Source organism: Lynx canadensis, chromosome F1, assembly GCF_007474595.2.
Source record: "Lynx canadensis isolate LIC74 chromosome F1, mLynCan4.pri.v2, whole genome shotgun sequence".
Taxonomy (NCBI): domain Eukaryota; kingdom Metazoa; phylum Chordata; class Mammalia; order Carnivora; family Felidae; genus Lynx; species Lynx canadensis.
Window position 1 is genome coordinate 7,318,054 of NC_044319.2, and position 17,508 is coordinate 7,335,561.

Below are 17,508 nucleotides of genomic sequence, written 5' to 3' on the forward strand. Positions count from 1 at the left end.
GGAGGGAGAAGCTGGCTCTGGAGGAAGGACAGAGCAGGTCACTGATGTCAGCAAGTCCAGGCTTTCCAAATACAGCCGCAGCACGTGCAGAGACTTGGATGTATAGGAAGGCACGACTTTGTCACTGGAGGGCAAGCACTGGTTCCATGTGGCTGGGGAGGAGAGTGTGAGATCGAGGCAGAAAGAGAGAGAGAGAGACAGACAGGAGGGAGAGAGGCAGGGGCTGAGACAAAAGAGGCTGTGACCCCCGTGAAGGTCAGATGCACCACACGTAGGAACTGGTATTTTATTGTGAACGCTGACATGATTCTATTTGCATATTGTGGAAAAATAGCGTTAATAATATGTGTGCTGAGCTAACCGGGTCTTAAGGCAGAATCCTTAGACGCCTGTTTTAGATTCTCCTGGGTGCTTGTTCAATTGTGCATTTCTGGGTTTGAATCTAATCCTTATACAGTGAGAATTTCTGTGGGTTTGGCTTAGGAACCTGCATTAAAAAAAAAAAAAAAAAAACTCTTACAACTTAGGCAACTGGCAAATGGGAACCACGGAATGAGTGAATGGAGAGTAAGTGGCAGGGAAGTCAGAAGAGCATGGATATGGGCTCAGATGAACATTGGGATCAATCTCAGCTATGTCACTTGGGAGTTGTCTCATCTTATCCAAGCTATTTAGCGTCCCTGAGGCTGAACTTTTTCCTTTTACAAATGGGCTTAAAAGTGTGTACCTCATTGGGTTTTGGTCAAGATTAATTGAGATAACATATGTCAAGCCCCTAATGCATTTGGAGGCATATAGGAACTGCCTGGAGAAGTTACTTGAACTCTGTGCTCACTAAGATTCTGGCATGGGTTATAATGGATTCTAGAAACTCCCCAGGGGATTTTGGTTAGGGACGGGTAGGAATCACATAGACAATATATGTGGTCTCCTTCCTCTAAGGCAGTGTCAGTGAAGGTATAAAGTAAGGGGATACATTTGAAAGATTTTTAGGAGAGAGATTTCCTAGGACCTGAAAGAATTTTCTAAATGTTCTTAAGTTTGTAATTTGGATTGTTTCTGGTACCCAAAGCGGCAGAATGCAGTTCTGTTTTGAACATGGTGGGGTCTGCGGTCATCTATGTGAAGACATCCAGAAGCTAGTGCTCGCTAGTGGACAAGGGCCTCAGGAAAAAGCTTGGGGCCCTGGTAAACAGTGGGCTGTCAGCCATGGTTGAAGGGGTTTTAATCCCCCTGGGACAGGGTGGAAGGTAAAAAGAGGCCTCATGACTGACCTCCACGTCAACACCAAATTTTAAAGGTTTTCAGAAAACAAATTCAAGTGAACAGAATTAGAAAGAAATGAGAGCAGGAAAGAAACAGGAGAGGTTTTATTTTAGAAGCACAAAAAAGAAAGCCGTTCAAGTGCCACAGTGAAATCTAGTAAGACAGGAAGTTTTTTTAAAGGAGAAATCCTGTCCCGCCAGTGATGGGCACTTAAGCCGCAGTAGTTGGTCATCTGATGGGTTATCCTACGGAAAGTTTGTGTCTTTGGCTTTCTAGTTACACTTCAAATACCCAGTGGAGCCTCAGAGGCAGAAACTGATTCCTTACTGCTTATTGAGTGGGAAGGATACTTCCAACATCTCTTATTGAGAATTATTTCCCATGAAGAGTTGATATTGGTTATCTAGAGAAGTCTGTGGTCCTCTGGGGAACCAAAATGGCAGTTTTTAGTACAAAACAACATGCACTCCCAATGGTTTCCTCTTGAGTTAGATATTAATGATTGACTAACCCAGTTACAACTTTATTCCTTAATAGAGTTTTTTTTTAATGTTTATTTATTATTAAGAGATAGAGAGGCACAGAGCATGAGCAGGGGAGGGGCAGAGAGAGGGAGAGACACAGAATCTGAAGCAGGCTCCAAGCTCTGAGCTGTCAGCACAGAGCCCGATGCGGGGCTCAAACTCACAAACTGTGAGATCGTGACCTGAGCCAAAGTCGGATGCTTAACTGACTGAGCCACCCAGGCGCCCCCTTAACAGAGTTTTTAATATGAGGGAAAGCATTCTTCAGAGCTTGGAGTAAGAACATATTGGGATTGAGGAATTCACATTAGGAAAGTTAACATTCCACATGTGCTGAACTGTGTACCAGCTTATTACAATTACAGTGCATATGAAAACTCATCGCTTTGCACTTTTAAGGATGATGGTCCTTTTGCCTCCTATTAAAATTGAAGCGTGAAGCTTGGATGTTAACATTTTCAAGGAGTCAGCATATTTGAAATTTCCTGTCTCGGGTTTTATTATTGTGAGTTAACGCCGTTAAAAACTACTAACAAACTGAGAAACCGTTAGAGCATTGTGTTGTGCAAATGCTAACACGAGGTATTATACAGCTCACTACATTTCCAGTTTGAAATGAGATACTAAAGAAATCTAATTTATATTGTTAAAAGGTATTCGATTCACTCACCCAAAAAGTATTAAGCAAATGAGCTATGGGCAGTCATATTTTTTAAAGCTTGTAGAAAAGACGGAGAGAGATTGAGATCTAATGATTAAAGAGAATATAAGCAAATGCTAATTTTTTTTAATAGTGAGAAATTTCGGGGCACCTGGGTGGCCCGGTCTGACTCTTGGTTTCGGTTCAGGCCATGATCCCAGGGCTGTGGGATTGAGCCCCACGTTGGGCTCCATGGGCTGAGCATGGAGCCTGCTTGAGATTCTCTCTCTCTCTCTCTCTCTCTCTCTCTCTCTGTCTCTCTCTCTCCCCCTGTCTCCCTCTCTCCCCCTCCGCCCCTCTCCCTTGCTCATGCTCTCTCTCTCTCTCTCAAAAATAAATTAATTAATTAAATAAAATTATTAAAAAAATTAGTGCAAAGTTTCAAGCAGAGAATGGGTGGTACTTTTTAGTTGCTTTTTACCAAGCCAGAAAATGAGATGGGGAAGGATCTAACATTAAATTAATGTTGTTGTATGTCAGGAACTTTAAATAAGCAAGATCTTTCCTGCTTTGATTAGGCTAAGTCAAGTAACTTATCCACACACAATCAAGGCAACTGGCAAGCCGGGAATCTATCCTCAGCCCTTAGGACTCACATTACCCCGTGTTTCCACCCAAGGGAACAACAATTTTGAGCTACCACACTCTTATCTTTAGTTTGAAAATACTTAACAGTTTTGGCTTCCAGAAACCAGCAAAAGTTCTTCCCAGGAAACACATTCTAAAAGCAAGGCACGAACGATATCGGTAATTTGATTTCTGATCAGAAATACCGTGTGGCGGGGCGCCTGGGTGGCGCAGTCGGTTAAGCGTCCGACTTCAGCCAGGTCACGATCTCGCGGTCCGTGAGTTCGAGCCCCGCGTCGGGCTCTGTGCTGACTGCTCAGAGCCTGGAGCCTGTTTCTGATTCTGTGTCTCCCTCTCTCTCTGCCCCTCCCCCGTTCATGCTCTGTCTCTCTCTGTCCCAAAAATAAATAAACGTTGAAAAAAAAAAAATTAAAAAAAAAAAAAAAGAAATACCGTGTGGCTATAACATAAGACTTGCTGGCTTATAATTGTCTCTCAAGGATATTTCAGTCGAGTTGCCAGCAAGTTCTGAGAGCCGCAGGCTTGTTAGGTCGGGGAGCATCTCCCCAAAGTGCAGGTGCTATGGGTATCATTTGGGTTGGTCTCTGTATCACTGCTTACTCCAGGACACAAGAGACTTTGAGTCCCAGTGTGAGGAAGTGTGTGAGCTGCAGCAAGGGGTGTGGTTTGCAGAGAACCAGCGTTCATGTATGACAGCATGAGAGGATTCAAATGCTTTATTGAAAAAAACAAAACACCTCACAGGCTGAACTGTTCTCCTGGATGGAGTGAACCCACCAGCCAGCCATCACTTGGATTCCTGCTTCCCGGTTAGAGCAAGTTGGTGTGCAGAGCCAGTTAATTCAGAACACTGAAGGAGCTTGAAAAATAATAAACTTGAGTATGGGCTTGTTTTATGGAGGATTGGGGAGGAATTTTTTAGATGTGTAGGACGTTTACCGGCTTTATGCTTAATAAATGTTACATCAGCAGGGGCGCCTGGGTGGCGCAGTCGGTTAAGCATCCGACTTCAGCCAGGTCACGATCTCGCGGTCCGTGAGTTCGAGCCCCGCGTCGGGCTCTGGGCTGATGGCTCAGAGCCTGGAGCCTGTTTCCGATTCTGTGTCTCCCTCTCTCTCTGCCCCTCCCCCGTTCATGCTCTGTCTCTCTCTGTCCCAAAAATAAATAAACGTTGAATAAATGTTACATCAGCATTAAGTATGTAGTCGCAAATTCACTTGGTTTTTAGCAAAGAGTTATTTGAACCACTTTTGCTTAGCATGCAAATTAGTGATATAATGGAAATGCACTGCCTTGGGTCATTGTAACGAAACCATCTTACTTTTTACTTACGTGATCTGACGCTTTCTACATTTATTCCCAGATCTCGTATTTGTTCTGGGATCTCCTGACAGCAGTGGTGAGGGTGGCCTGTGCAAACGTGTCTGCTGCTCTGGGGAGAAGGCAGAAGACGAACCTGTAATTGGTCATGTTGCCTTTTCTCTCTCTCTGTCAGATTTATTTTCCATTTTATGCATCTGGTGAAGATAAGGATTTTAATGCTTGAGTGCAAAGATCTGACTCTGTAAGGATGTACTTAACCCTTTTTGAAAATACAGTGATTTCACAGCATCCCGCCTCAAGCACACTGCATTTGTCAACTTGACTTCTTTTTCCTTCCAGTTCTCTTTGTCTTTTCAGCTTCCCCCTTGCCTACCGTAATCATCTTCTGACCATCTGGAAAGGCTCTGATTCTAGGTGCAGAGTTCATTTAAATGTTTCAGTGCTGGAAGAATGGAAACCTTATAAAAATGTAATTTTTTTTCCTACTGTTATGGGAGCAAAAATAAATGTTTTAGGGCTCTTTCCTGCTGAGGAAGGATTTTAGAGTTTATAGGCTCATATGCAGATTCTGGATAAGGACAGTAGCCCGGATGCACCGAGAGGAATTGGAGAAGGGCTGCAGGCATTGTCAGCAAGCAGGACCCAGCCATCTGTGTTTCCTTCATCATCCAAATAATTCTTGGTGAGGATCAGGGAGGCACAGTAACTCTTACAGGCAGTGAGCGCCCTTCTTGCTTTGTTGAGCCAGTCCAGGGATGTCATTAGCCTTGGGATGTCACATTCCTCTGGATGAATTGAGCGAGGTGACTGTCAGGTGCCTCCCTTGGAAACTACCGAAGAACACTTAAATTAAAGGGACGTCAACGGCAATGACAAGACATAAATCACCCAGCTTCAGTTTTGCAAGCAACACATGTAGCCTTTATCTTTCCAGGGAGCACAAAGCCCCTAATTCTGTGATGATACCACTGTCCTCAAGAGCCAGCTGAAGTTTTTATTCCTTCTCCTCCTTTTCACTTTCGTCCATTATCTGTTTTATTTTCTTTTTATTGAACAAAGAATAAAGCATTTCTTTATAACACAGATGGTATTTTTGTTAATCAAAATCACCATCATCATCATCATCTTACCGTAGTGTTACCAGATCTTTTGATACTTACTAAATGTCAGGGATGGTTACACACTGTTCAGTGGAGAAGAGAGAGAGACAGACCAACAGAGAGAGGGAAGTGGGGGGCTGCCCTACTGGAGCTTACATTCTAGAGGGAAGACAGACAAGTGATTGTCTGCATAGAGAGCTAGGTGATAGTTGATAGATAAATAGATCATAGGTGATAGATACATGATTGATAAATGATAGGTAGATTAATAGATGATAGATTATATATATATATCCATACATATCTATCTATCTATCTATCTATCTATGGAGAGAAAGAGAGAGAGAGGGAGAGAGAGAGATGGCAGAAAGTACTAAATGCGATAGAAAGGAGAGAACCCACAGGTGAAGGCAGTAGGGGCCGAAAGCAGGGGAGGGGGGCAGCTGGCAGTGCACTCAGGCAGCCCTCACCTTGGAAGAGATATGCAGGAGGCAGGCACCTGGAATAAGAGGGTTTCAGGTGGAAGGGGAGGGTAGCAACACACCTGGCATGTTTGAGGACTGGTAACAGGACGATGTGGCCAGAGCAGAGTGAGCAAAGGTCCATTAAATGAGATCATTTGTGCCACGAGCATGTGGCAGTGCCTTGCCCATAATCAAATCCGTGGCTCCAAAGTATGAAAATTCCACCTGCCTGCAGCCAGCTGTCTCCCCAGCATAAGTGTGGACACTTTCTGGAGTAATCCAGGGGCTCTGTGGGTCTTCTGCCTGGTTTGTGGGATCTCTGTGACATCGACGTTTGTCATGATAATGTCTGTGTTCTGTGCTTCTAATAACTTTATACTGCACAGCCAATCCTGTTGATATTTTGGTGAGCAGAATGTCTTGCTGTCTTATAACCACAGCGATATTTCGTAGTGAAAACAACCCCTAAATACGTGATTTTGGAGTATTTTAGCCAACTCGAAGTACTTTGCAAATACAGGCACAGCTCGGAGATCTTGCAGGTTGGGTTTCAGACCCCTATAATAAAAGCAAATATTATAATATAAAGTAAGTCTAATGAATTTTTTCATTTCTCAGTGCATATAAAAGTTCTGTTTATACTGTACTGTATTTTATTAAGTGTGCAATAGCATTATGTCTACAGAAACAATGTACATATCTTAATTAAAAAATATATTGCAGGGGCACCTGGGTAGCTAAGTCGGCTGAGTGTCTGACTCTTGATTTCGGCTCAGGTCATTTCAATCCCAGGGTTGTGGGATTGACCCCTGAGTTGGGCTCCATGTTGAGCCTACTTAAGATTCTTTCTCTCTGGGGATCCTGGGTGGCTCAGTTGGTTAAGCAGCCAACTCTCGATTTTGGCTCAGGTCACGTTCTCATGGTTCTTGAGATCAAGCCCCATGTTGGTCTCTGCACTGACAGTGTGGCTCCTGCTTGGGATTCTCTTTCTCCCTCTTTCTTTGCGTCTCCCCTGCTTGCATGCACTGTCTTTCTCAAAATAAATAAATAAACTTAAAAAAAAAAAACAGATTCTCTCTCTCTTTCTCTTCCCCCCACCCTTCTACCCCACCCCTCCCTCCTGCTTGTATTCTCTCTGTCAAAAAAACCCCACATATATGTGTATGTGTGTGTGCATATATATATATAGATAGAAAATGCTAATCATCATCTGATTTCTTAGTGAGCTATAATCACTGATCACAGTGATTATAATATATATAATAAATAATATATAATAAATAATCTATAATAAATATAAATATTATAATAAATAAATATAATAAATAATAAATATAAAATATAATAATAAATATAATAATGAAATAATAATAAATATAATAATAAATAATAAATATAATAATATATAATAATAAATATAAATAATAAATATAATAATGAAATAATAATAAATAAATATAATAATATATTATAAACAATATAATAAATATAATAATAATACATATAATAAATACAAATAGTAAATATAATAATGAAAAAGTTTGAAACACTGTGAGAATTACCACATTGTGACACACAGACACGAACTGAGCAAATGCTCTTGGAAAAGTGGCTCCAGCAGACTTACTTGATGCACAGTTGCCCCAAACCTTCAATTTGTTAAAAAAAAAAAAAAATTGTGTCCGTGAAGTGCAATGAATGAGGTGCTCCTAGAAATGAGTTTGAGAATCTCTGATGAGAGGGAACTTTTCCTGCAGCCTTTTAACTGGTTTTCAACATAGCTATGTACTAGAATCATCTGGAGAACTAAAAAAAAAAAAAAAAAAAAAAAAGATACTGCCACCCAGGTCCCACCCCAAACCAGCGAAATCCCCAGTATTTTATTTTAAGCTCCTCTGGTGATTTTAACAGGCTACCAGGGACAAGAACTCCTTCCCAAGTGGCCTGCCTTAAAAAGATCTAAGTGACTATAGGTTGGTGCCAGATAGGTTTATTTTTGTTTTCTGATCCTTTGGCTTCTGCCTTTTGATATTGTCCTGCCTCCCGGGGTCAGACCTTGAAAGCTTTCTCTCTGCAAGACTTCTCAGTTTTCTCTTCCCAGCTTGGTTTATCCGTCTGTGGTTCAGGTTCAGGTACATCCGTCTGTGGCATCCTTCTCCGAGGTCATTGTGAGGGGCTGATGAAAGTCAGGTGTTCTCATCAGTACCTCCATTCCCCTGTCCACCCTCCACTACTTTCCTCATGTTAGTGAAGCATAATGCTTCCATTTTCATCCGTAGGTCTGTGTGTGTGTATTTAAAATGTTCATGGAAAATTGTCCACAGGTAGAGTAGAGCTTTATTTCATGTTGCGCTATTCAACGTGAACCCCCACTGACCCACTTCAAGTAAAAATTACCACCTGCAATGTAATACCATAAATAAATGGTATGTTTAATTTTTTGTACTTAAATTTAAACATATCCATACATATAAATATGTGCACACATGTATGTTTTTTTTTTTAATTTTTTTTTTCAACGTTTATTTATTTTTGGGACTGAGAGAGACAGAGCATGAATGGGGGAGGGGCAGAGAGAGAGGGAGACACAGAATTGGAAACAGGCTCCAGGCTCTGAGCCATCAGCCCAGAGCCTGACGCGGGGCTCGAACTCACGGACCGCGAGATCGTGACCTGGCTGAAGTCGGAAGCTTAACCGACTGCGCCACCCAGGCGCCCCCACACATGTATGTTTATATATATATGTGTATTTATATATACATATACACATACGTATATACATGTATATATATACATACTTACATGTATTTATTCATATCAGTGTATGTTTATAGTAATTATATATAAACACTACACGTAATCAGTCTGAGTGTCAGCTGACTTTTTTTCAGAAAGACTACTTTCATGCTGGGGTTATGCTCTTTTTACTGGGGAGGAGGGATGTTAAAAATGATGTTATATTAAGGGTGTAGGATTTTTCCCTCAGGTGAAATGAAAAGTGAGCATTCAGTATTTTCCCAAGGTTAGTTTTCTTCTAATTTTGACTAGTACATGATATTAAAAACCCTGGTGACTCCAAGTTATTGCTGGACACTTGTGTATTCCAGGGGGTGTTCTCTGGATCTCTCCTTGGTACAGAGCCCACACCCGTCAGAGCTGCCCAGGGGATGTGGCTCAGCAGGATCCACTCACTCATTTCCATTCTCGCTTGCAAGGATGTCCCAAGACCAGCTCTGATTTCGCTTTTTAATCTCTCCTAACTCTGTGCTGAAAATCAGTACTTTTCTTTATCCTCTCCTTCCTTTTGATCTTCTTGACATCTGTTTTCTTCATTTTCTAATTAAAAGCAACATTCTCGGGGCACCTGGGTGGCTCAATCCATTGAGCATCCCACTCCTTAGCTCAGCTCAAGGTCATGATCTCAGGGTTTGTGGGATCAAGCCCCATGACAGGCTGTGTGCTGACAACGCAGAGCCTGCTTGGGATTCTCTCTCTCCCTCTCTTTCTGCCCCTCCCCTGCTCGTGCTCTCTCTCAAAATAAATAAACTTAAAAAAAGAAAGAAACATTCTCACTGTCAAAAAGCAAACAGACAAAGCTTTTTCTTTACCAGTGCATCTTATGGCACACATCCCACGGTCCCACTTTGGGGTTTGCCACTGCATAGAAATAGTTCCAGGTAAACTAAAATGCAAACATGAACAACTTGGCTAGCAAAGCATAAAGGCCATCTGGTCACGAAGCTCTTTTTTTCTGCCTTTCAGCATACTTGTTTGGGAACTGGCCCAATAGTGTGGAGTGCCCACTGGCGGTATTTGGCAGGTGTGACAGCCAGGGAGTCTGGAAAAACAACAAAGCCAACCTCTTCTGCACAAAAGAAACACCGTGGGAGTTAAGGTCCCCGTGTTGTAAAAGAACACGCTCCTATTCTGTGGATCACCTCCCTGACCTCTTTCTCATTTGGGCACAAGAGTGCATTCAAACCGAAGCCTGTCTGGGTGCCACCCTTCCTTTGCTCTCACTTTCCTTCAGAGTCCCAAGGCACATCCTTTTGTCCTAGATAATGCAACCGGTATTCCCTTTTATGTTTTGCTTCTTCTAGACAAGCCATTTTTCAAGAGTATTCCAACATCCCCATTTCAAACCCCCCCTTTCAAGCTGCAGATAAAAGTGTCAGCAAAAGTGAACTTGTTGATGTTTTCTTGACCAGGTACTCAGGACCTCATTCCCATTAACAATATTATTCAGAGGCATTGAGAAACAAGCATAAAGTGATTTGTCATTGTCATAATGGTCGGGTGGTCAGGCTCTTGACCCTTATTCTCTCCATGGTACATTTCCTTGGCTAGTATTTATGATAGCACTTTTCTCAGAAACATCTCATGATTGCCCCAGAATAGAGAAGAGTTTATTTTGAATACAGAACATGGCCAAAGTTTTGTGTTTTGTTTTGTTTTTGTAATGAGATTCCTTGAGATGGACCCCCCCCCTTTCTTTTTGTTAAACTAACTTCTGACCTAGTTCACAATATTATCACCAGAAGCAGAGCCAACAGAGGGGGATACGGTTCTTGCTTCATGAGATTGAAAAATGAACAGGACATAAAAATTTTTAAAGAAAATCACAGTTCATTTTGAGATGAAATAGCTGACTTTGATTTGCACTTTTCTTTATAATTGTTAGAAGATGAGAAGTAGGAAAGAGGATGGACTTCTATTTTCCCTGGAGAAAAAGTACTGGAAAAACTTTTGACTATTTCCCAATTTATAGGCTCTTTATAAAAATTGTTTAAAGTTTGTATCTTACCTTACTGTTCATAATGGTAGCCTTTCTAACCAGAGATAAATACAAGTCATAGAATGAGAAAAACTAAAGTCGAGAAGAAGCTGAAAACTCATCTCACTGGAGGTCTTCACAATACACAGGATCCTTCTCTCCAGCCTTGACCGAAATCCACAAATGCCCATCTGGTCATCTCCAGTGATAGAGCAGCACTGTGTCCTGAGGTAGCCAGCCCCATTGCCAAACATTTCTGTTATAAACTATCTTAAAAACGAAATGGCATCTGTGGAATTTGATGCCCCCCAAATAGGCACTGATTTTAAGTATGCTAAGTGCTTAAACTACAGTAAGCCATTTAATGATCAAATAATAATAACTGGCATTTACTGTGTGGTCACTATGTTGTAGACACTGTTAGTAAGCACTTCCCATCCAGTATGCTATCATTGACTGCTTACATCAATCCTATGGATATGATATATCCTCCCTTTTACACATAAGGGAATTAGGCAGAGAGGAGTTGAGCTCACCAGGATAACCTTGGTGGCAAGTTACTGTAATAGGATGCAAGCCTAGGCCTGGGTGACTCCAGAACCCAAGCTCTTATGGTGGTTGTACTTCTAACTTCAACCCCGTCAGGCATGTGCTGAAGTTCTGTTTATGAAGAGAAACTGAGGCTCACTCATGTAAGCAATTTTCCCGGGACAAATAGAATCTTAAAGCAGGTCTCTCTGATTCCAAAGCCTCCACTTTATGCCAGAGTAATTTTACATGACATCAGCAGAGAGAATCAAAAAGTTAAATGATACACACAATAAAATGTCAGCGGAGGTGGAGTTGAGGATCTGAGTGCCCCGGTGCCATTAGCGCTGTCTTATCTCAATAACAGAAGTACTGAATTACAGCACAAGGAAGAGTGTTGAAGACCCTCCACATGCCAGACGAGTGAGTAAGCCTGAAGGGTAGAACTGGGTTTTTCATCTGTATTTCCCCAACATCTAGCGTAGTTCTGGACACATTGTAGATACCCAGTAAGTGCCTGCTGACTCACTTAATACACCTACCAAGAAATTTATAATTAATTAGGCAACTGTATTTTCCAATATTATTTGTTGATTTACATTTCATCTATTTCCAGAAGAAATTTCATGTGCCATCCTTTCTGATATGGGTTTTATTTGAGTCATCTGATTTCCACTAATTAGTTAAGTTTTGGTGCCTGCCTCATAGTCTTTTGTTTACTCTGTAAGAAAACCATGGCTTCAGAGAATCCCAACTCTAGCTGCTGAAAATCTGATTGTGAGCAGGGGAAATCACTGCCCCTGTGGTTTTCAGTCATCCATAGCATTGTGGCAAAGCTAGCTGCATGTTAGAATATGTAAATCCTCAAGTAGTAAATGCTTGACCAAATCATGCATAACAGATAAGAAAAATACACACGCACACACATAAATATATATTACACATAAGGGAATTAGAGAGGATATATACATCTATCTATCTATGTTTTGGATTACATACAACTCTATAACTTATGGAAATTATGAAGCATTTCTGCAGAGAAATGTCAATGTTTTGACTTTTTAAATTATTAAAAATAAAAATGATTTTGTATTTGTTGGCATGCAATAGAGTCTTACAGGGTCACTCTCAAAACTTAGAAAAAAAGTTTGTGATCAGAGATTAATTAGTAAAACAATCAAAACTAGGAGCCATCTGTGGGTGAGAGGCAAGGGATCTATCTGTATATACATAACTGAATAGTTCAGACTAAACATCCGAAACTCCAATCAAGGTGATCTGGATGTATTTTCAGCAAAGCAGAGCTATTATGTGATTAGAATTTCAAATAGGAAATTGCATATTTTTTGGAGGGAAAATATGAGGAATAGGACAGGAGTTGATCTGCAGTGGAAACAGAAGAAGAACCAGGCAAGCCCTGGTTGGGAGCGAAGGAGTTTTCCAAGGGAACTAGAGAATTCTTTGTCAAGTTAGCTCCTGTGGTGGATAAGCAGTTCACACAACTTCAGATCAGAGACACTTCTGAGGACTAATGAGCTCTCCTTTTTCCTGACTTCATTCTTACATAAGACATTGATCTTTGAGCTTCCAGGTAGCTTGAGGATATATGCTGACCAGAACTACCTGTTTATTCCCAACCATGGGAGATTAATGCAGGGTCATCTGACTTGTATCTCTTTGAGGGTGGTTAATTTTTGGAAGGCATCCAATTTCAGTAGCCTAAGCCAAAAGGCCAATGTTCCTGGTTTTCTTTCTGGTTTCTTCTTGAACACCAGGAGATCACTAATTCTATGAAATATGCTTGTGACACCTGGCTCAGGTAATTTCTCTAAGTGATGGCCGTCACTGTCATTTCCTGCCTCCCAGGTTATATTATCCCAGTGTGGTCTTCAAAGACAGCTTTGGAACTCACAGGCTTAGCAGTGTTTTCCCAGAAGACCAATGAAATGTGTTCTCAAGAAAGATAGCTAACACTGTTTACAAAACAGTCATTGTGTATGTTCATCAAAATGGCATAAAGGAAAAATGTAATGGAAGATGAATCACATATTGAAAAGGATAGAAGAACTAATACCAGTATTTGGCCAAAATGTGGGAAATGAGAGAACCAAACCAAGAATGTGTTATTTGAGAGTAGGAGATATAGTTTCAAGAGAAAAAGGTACTTTACTCCTTTGCTGTTTTATCTTGCCTCAGTGTGGTAAAATTAAACCTGACCGTACCTATATTAAGAATAAGATTTAGGGGCACCTGAGTGGCTGAGTCAGTTGAGCGGCTGACTTCGGATCAGGTCATGATCTCACAGCTCATGAGTTTGAGCCCTACGTCGGACTCTGTGCCGACAGCTCAGAGCCTGGAGCCTGCTTCGGATTCTGTGTCTCCCTCTCTCTCTGCCCCTAACCCACTCACATTCTGTCTCTGTCTCTCTCAAAAATTAAAAAAAAAAAAGCATTAAGAAAAAAAGGATAAGATTTATGTCTATGTGCACCTTTCTCACGTTCCCACCAGAAAAACTTTACTAGACCTTTTAGATAAGTGATTAGATGGAAACTTCTCTTAAAAGTGATCTCAGAAACCCTGTGAAGTGAGTACTATAGGGAACTGAGGCTTAAGGCCTCAATGAAGACATCAGCAAGATGAAAGATTAGGAAACTCCAGGACCTCTGGTTTCCACAGGAAACTCCCATGGAAACATTAAATAAACAAGTAGAGAGTAGCTAAAATAATTTTAGAGGAGCTCTAAAAATCAGTCAGAGATCTACAGCAATCAAGTGAATGCCCAGTCAAGAATAATACACATTCAAAACAGCAGGGCATTTTTGCAGTGTATTTAATTCACCCTTGTCCCAACCTCTCCTTGGCATGGCATAGGGTAGTATGGGGGAAGCAGTGGCTCAGTTTCCAGTTTCCTTCCACAAACCAGAGAGCAGAGTGGACTGAATTTGTAGTGTTCTAACCTGTCTGAGGGCTGCCTGAGGGATAGATTTCTGTGTTGTCTAACTAGAAGCTCAGACAGCCAAAAACAGTACAACTTAAGTCTCAGGCTAGAGGATGCCACAGGGGGCAGGTATGATTCATGAAAGCCACAAAGAGACTGTAGACCCACAGATGCCTGCAGCAAGAAATCATTTACTGAAGAATACAGTAGAACAGCTAAGTCCCCAAGAGGAAACAAGAGTGCAACTCCTAGGGAAATTGAGACATTTAAAACCAGCCATGTAGACAGGGGTTTGGGGCAAGGAGAGGAGGAGGGAAAAAAAAGCATACACACAGGCCCAAGGAAGAGGCATGTCGAGAAAAGGCCTGAAAAGAAAGGCCAAGAAAAGGAAATGTTAAGTCCTCACACTGGAGTGACTAGTGAGTGTCTTCTTCTCATGGCTGGATCCAGTCTGCAAAGACTAAGAGAGGTGGCACGGTTTTTAAATGCTCTATTAAAAAAAAAAATCACAAAGCATACAAAGAAACAGAACAACACGGTCCATTCAGAGGATCAAAATAAATCTTCAGAAACCATCCCTGAATAAACACATGCATTAGACTTACTAGACAAAGACTTTAAAACAACTTTCTTCAATATGCTCAAAGAGCTCAAGGAAATGAGGATAATGATATGTGAACAAAATGAGAATATTGACAAAGAGATAGAAATTATAAAGGAACCAAATATCCTGGAGTTGCAAGATACAATAACTAACTTGAAAAAGTCCCTAGAGGGGTTTAACAATAGACTTGAAAAGGTAGAAGAAAAGAACCAATGGAATTGAATACAGGTCATTTAAAATTATTGAGTCTGAGGAGCAAAAAGAAAAAAAGAATGAAGAAGAGTGAACAGAACCTAAGCGAAATGTGGAATATCAGCAAATGTACCAATATGTGCATTATGGGATTCTGAAAAGGCAAAGAGAGAAAGAAAGGCACCGGGAGATTATTTGAAGAAGTAATGGCTGAAAATGACCTAAATCCGAAGGAAGACACAGCCACACTAATAAAAGATGCTCAGTGAACTCCAAGTAGGATAAAGTCCGAGCGTCACACCAAGATGCATTATACTCAAACTGTCAAAAGCCACAGACTAGAAGGAATCCTGAAAGCAACAAGGAAAAAGTAACTTGTCACATGATAGGGAATCCTCAAGAAGATTCTCAGTGGATTTCTCAGCAGGAATTATATAATTTTCCTGAAAATACAACAGCTAATTAGAACACAGGTCTGTCAGTGTAAGGCTCATGCTCTTAACCAGTGGTTCTCAAAGTGTGGTATCAGGAACCAGAAGCATCAGCATCACCCAGAAAAGGCCTGAGGAACAAAATAAATCTTCAGAAACTGGTTAGACGTGAAAATTCTCTAGCCTCCCCTCAGCTCTCCTGAATCAGAAACTGTGGGAGTGGGATGCAGCAATCTACCTTTTACTTAGGCCTTTAGACGTTTGAATTTCCCTTAACCCTGTGCTATAATGGGTGTGCTGCTTTTATATGCTTGAGTATTTTTTCCTTTCTTTCTTGCAAGGGAAGCATAGTTGTATATGACCACAATCTTTGATCTGCAATTTCTGGAAGTTAAAAAACTCTGAACAAAATTTTCCTTAATAGTTTCCTTAATCATGCCAAAATCTTACCAAACTAACAATTAGCTACTTAGGGTCTCGTCCTCCTCAGTGTGAATATTCATATGTTCACTGAAAAGGTATGAATGGGTTTGAACACAAGACCTTACCCTTTACTGAGGGTGTTTTGTTTACTGTAAATACACTGTAAACACATAGAGCTCTAGGTGTTTCACATAAAAGATTATGGATCTGTTTGGTGAATAAAGACCCTGGATAAGGGTTCTGGAAACCTGAGTTCAAACCAGCTCCAGGTGTGCCACTGGCTGGCCTTGCTACCTTGAAAAGCTATAAGACCTCTCTCGGTCTTGATTTCCTCCCTTTGAAAGGGAGGACTAAAGTTGCAAATCTCACAGTCTCTTTCATCACTAACTCCATTATACCTGGAGCACAGATTTAAGGGATTTTCCTTATGTGACATTTGCAGATTACTCTTGACTTGATACTAAGATGCTATCCACCTGCCTGTCTTTGGTGCACAGAAGCTAAATTTTCTGATTACATTTATTTGCATGAATTGAAAAACAGGAAACTTTTTGCACCCATGGAGAGCCAGTCGTTATTGTTTGTGTTAAGGGGGAGGCTAGGGAACAGGTATGATAGATGTTTTTAAAGACACTATTACTGTAAGCCACTAAATTCAGGAGTATTTGATTCATTAAGTATGCTGGAAGAGAAGTGAAAGAATCTCATTGGTTTCTCTGGGAAGATATCCAAGAGCCAGGAGTCCTGTATGTCTATCCACACTTATAGAATAAAGAGTGAGACAGGTGACAAAAATATGGACTTGTCTGCTCACAACATGTGTGTTTAGGGAACGTGGGATCAGGCTGAAGCTTGGCCTGCAATGGAGTCTACTACTTGACAGCATCCTGGTACAATTGCTGCTGCTGACTTATGTCCCAGCCACACAAGAATGATTTTGGTTTAGAACCCCTGCTGAGGGTGAATTTTTGCCTTAAAAGAAAAATTCAAGGGAAGATGGCGGCATAGGATGATGCTGGGCTCACCACGTCCTGCGGATCGCTTAGATTCCACCTACACCTGCCTAAATAACCCAGAAAATCGCCAGAAGACTAGCAGAATGGATTCTCTGGAGCCAATCGTAGACGAGAGGCCCACGAAGAGGGTAGGAAAGGCAGAGAGGTGGTGCGCACTACACGGACTGGCGGGAGGGAGCCGGGGCAGAGGGGCAGCCCGCCGTCAAAGCAGAGACCCCCCCCGAGTCTGGCTTGCAAAAGCGGAGGGGCCGGATGGAGTGTGTTCGGACAGCAAGCGGGACTTAACATCCGGAAGGTTATAAGCTAACAGATCTGCTCAGAGAGCGGGAGGGCTGGAGGACAACGGGAGGGAGAGTTGTTGAGCCCCGGACGACAGAGCTCAGCTTGGCGGGGAACAAAGGCGCTCGCCAGCGCCATCTCCCTCGCCCATCCCCCAGCCAAAATCCCAAAGGGAACCAGTTCCCCTCACGGAACTTGCTTGCACCACGCAAACACCCAACGCTGTGCTTCTGCGGATCCATCCCTCTGGCGGGTCTGACTCCCTCCTGGTGCCCCATGGCCCCTCCCGAAGCGGATCTCCAAAGGAAAAGCAAGCTGAGCCTGCCCCTCCCGCCCCTGTGCACCTTGCCAATCCACC

At 41.8% G+C, this 17,508-nt stretch overlaps 1 protein-coding gene across 1 annotated transcript in view; it reads left to right on the top strand.

Annotated features, from left to right (window-relative positions):
- PLD5 (phospholipase D family member 5) overlaps positions 1-17,508 on the top strand; it is a 352,020-nt gene that overhangs the window by 114,953 nt on the left and 219,559 nt on the right. The window lies entirely within an intron of this gene.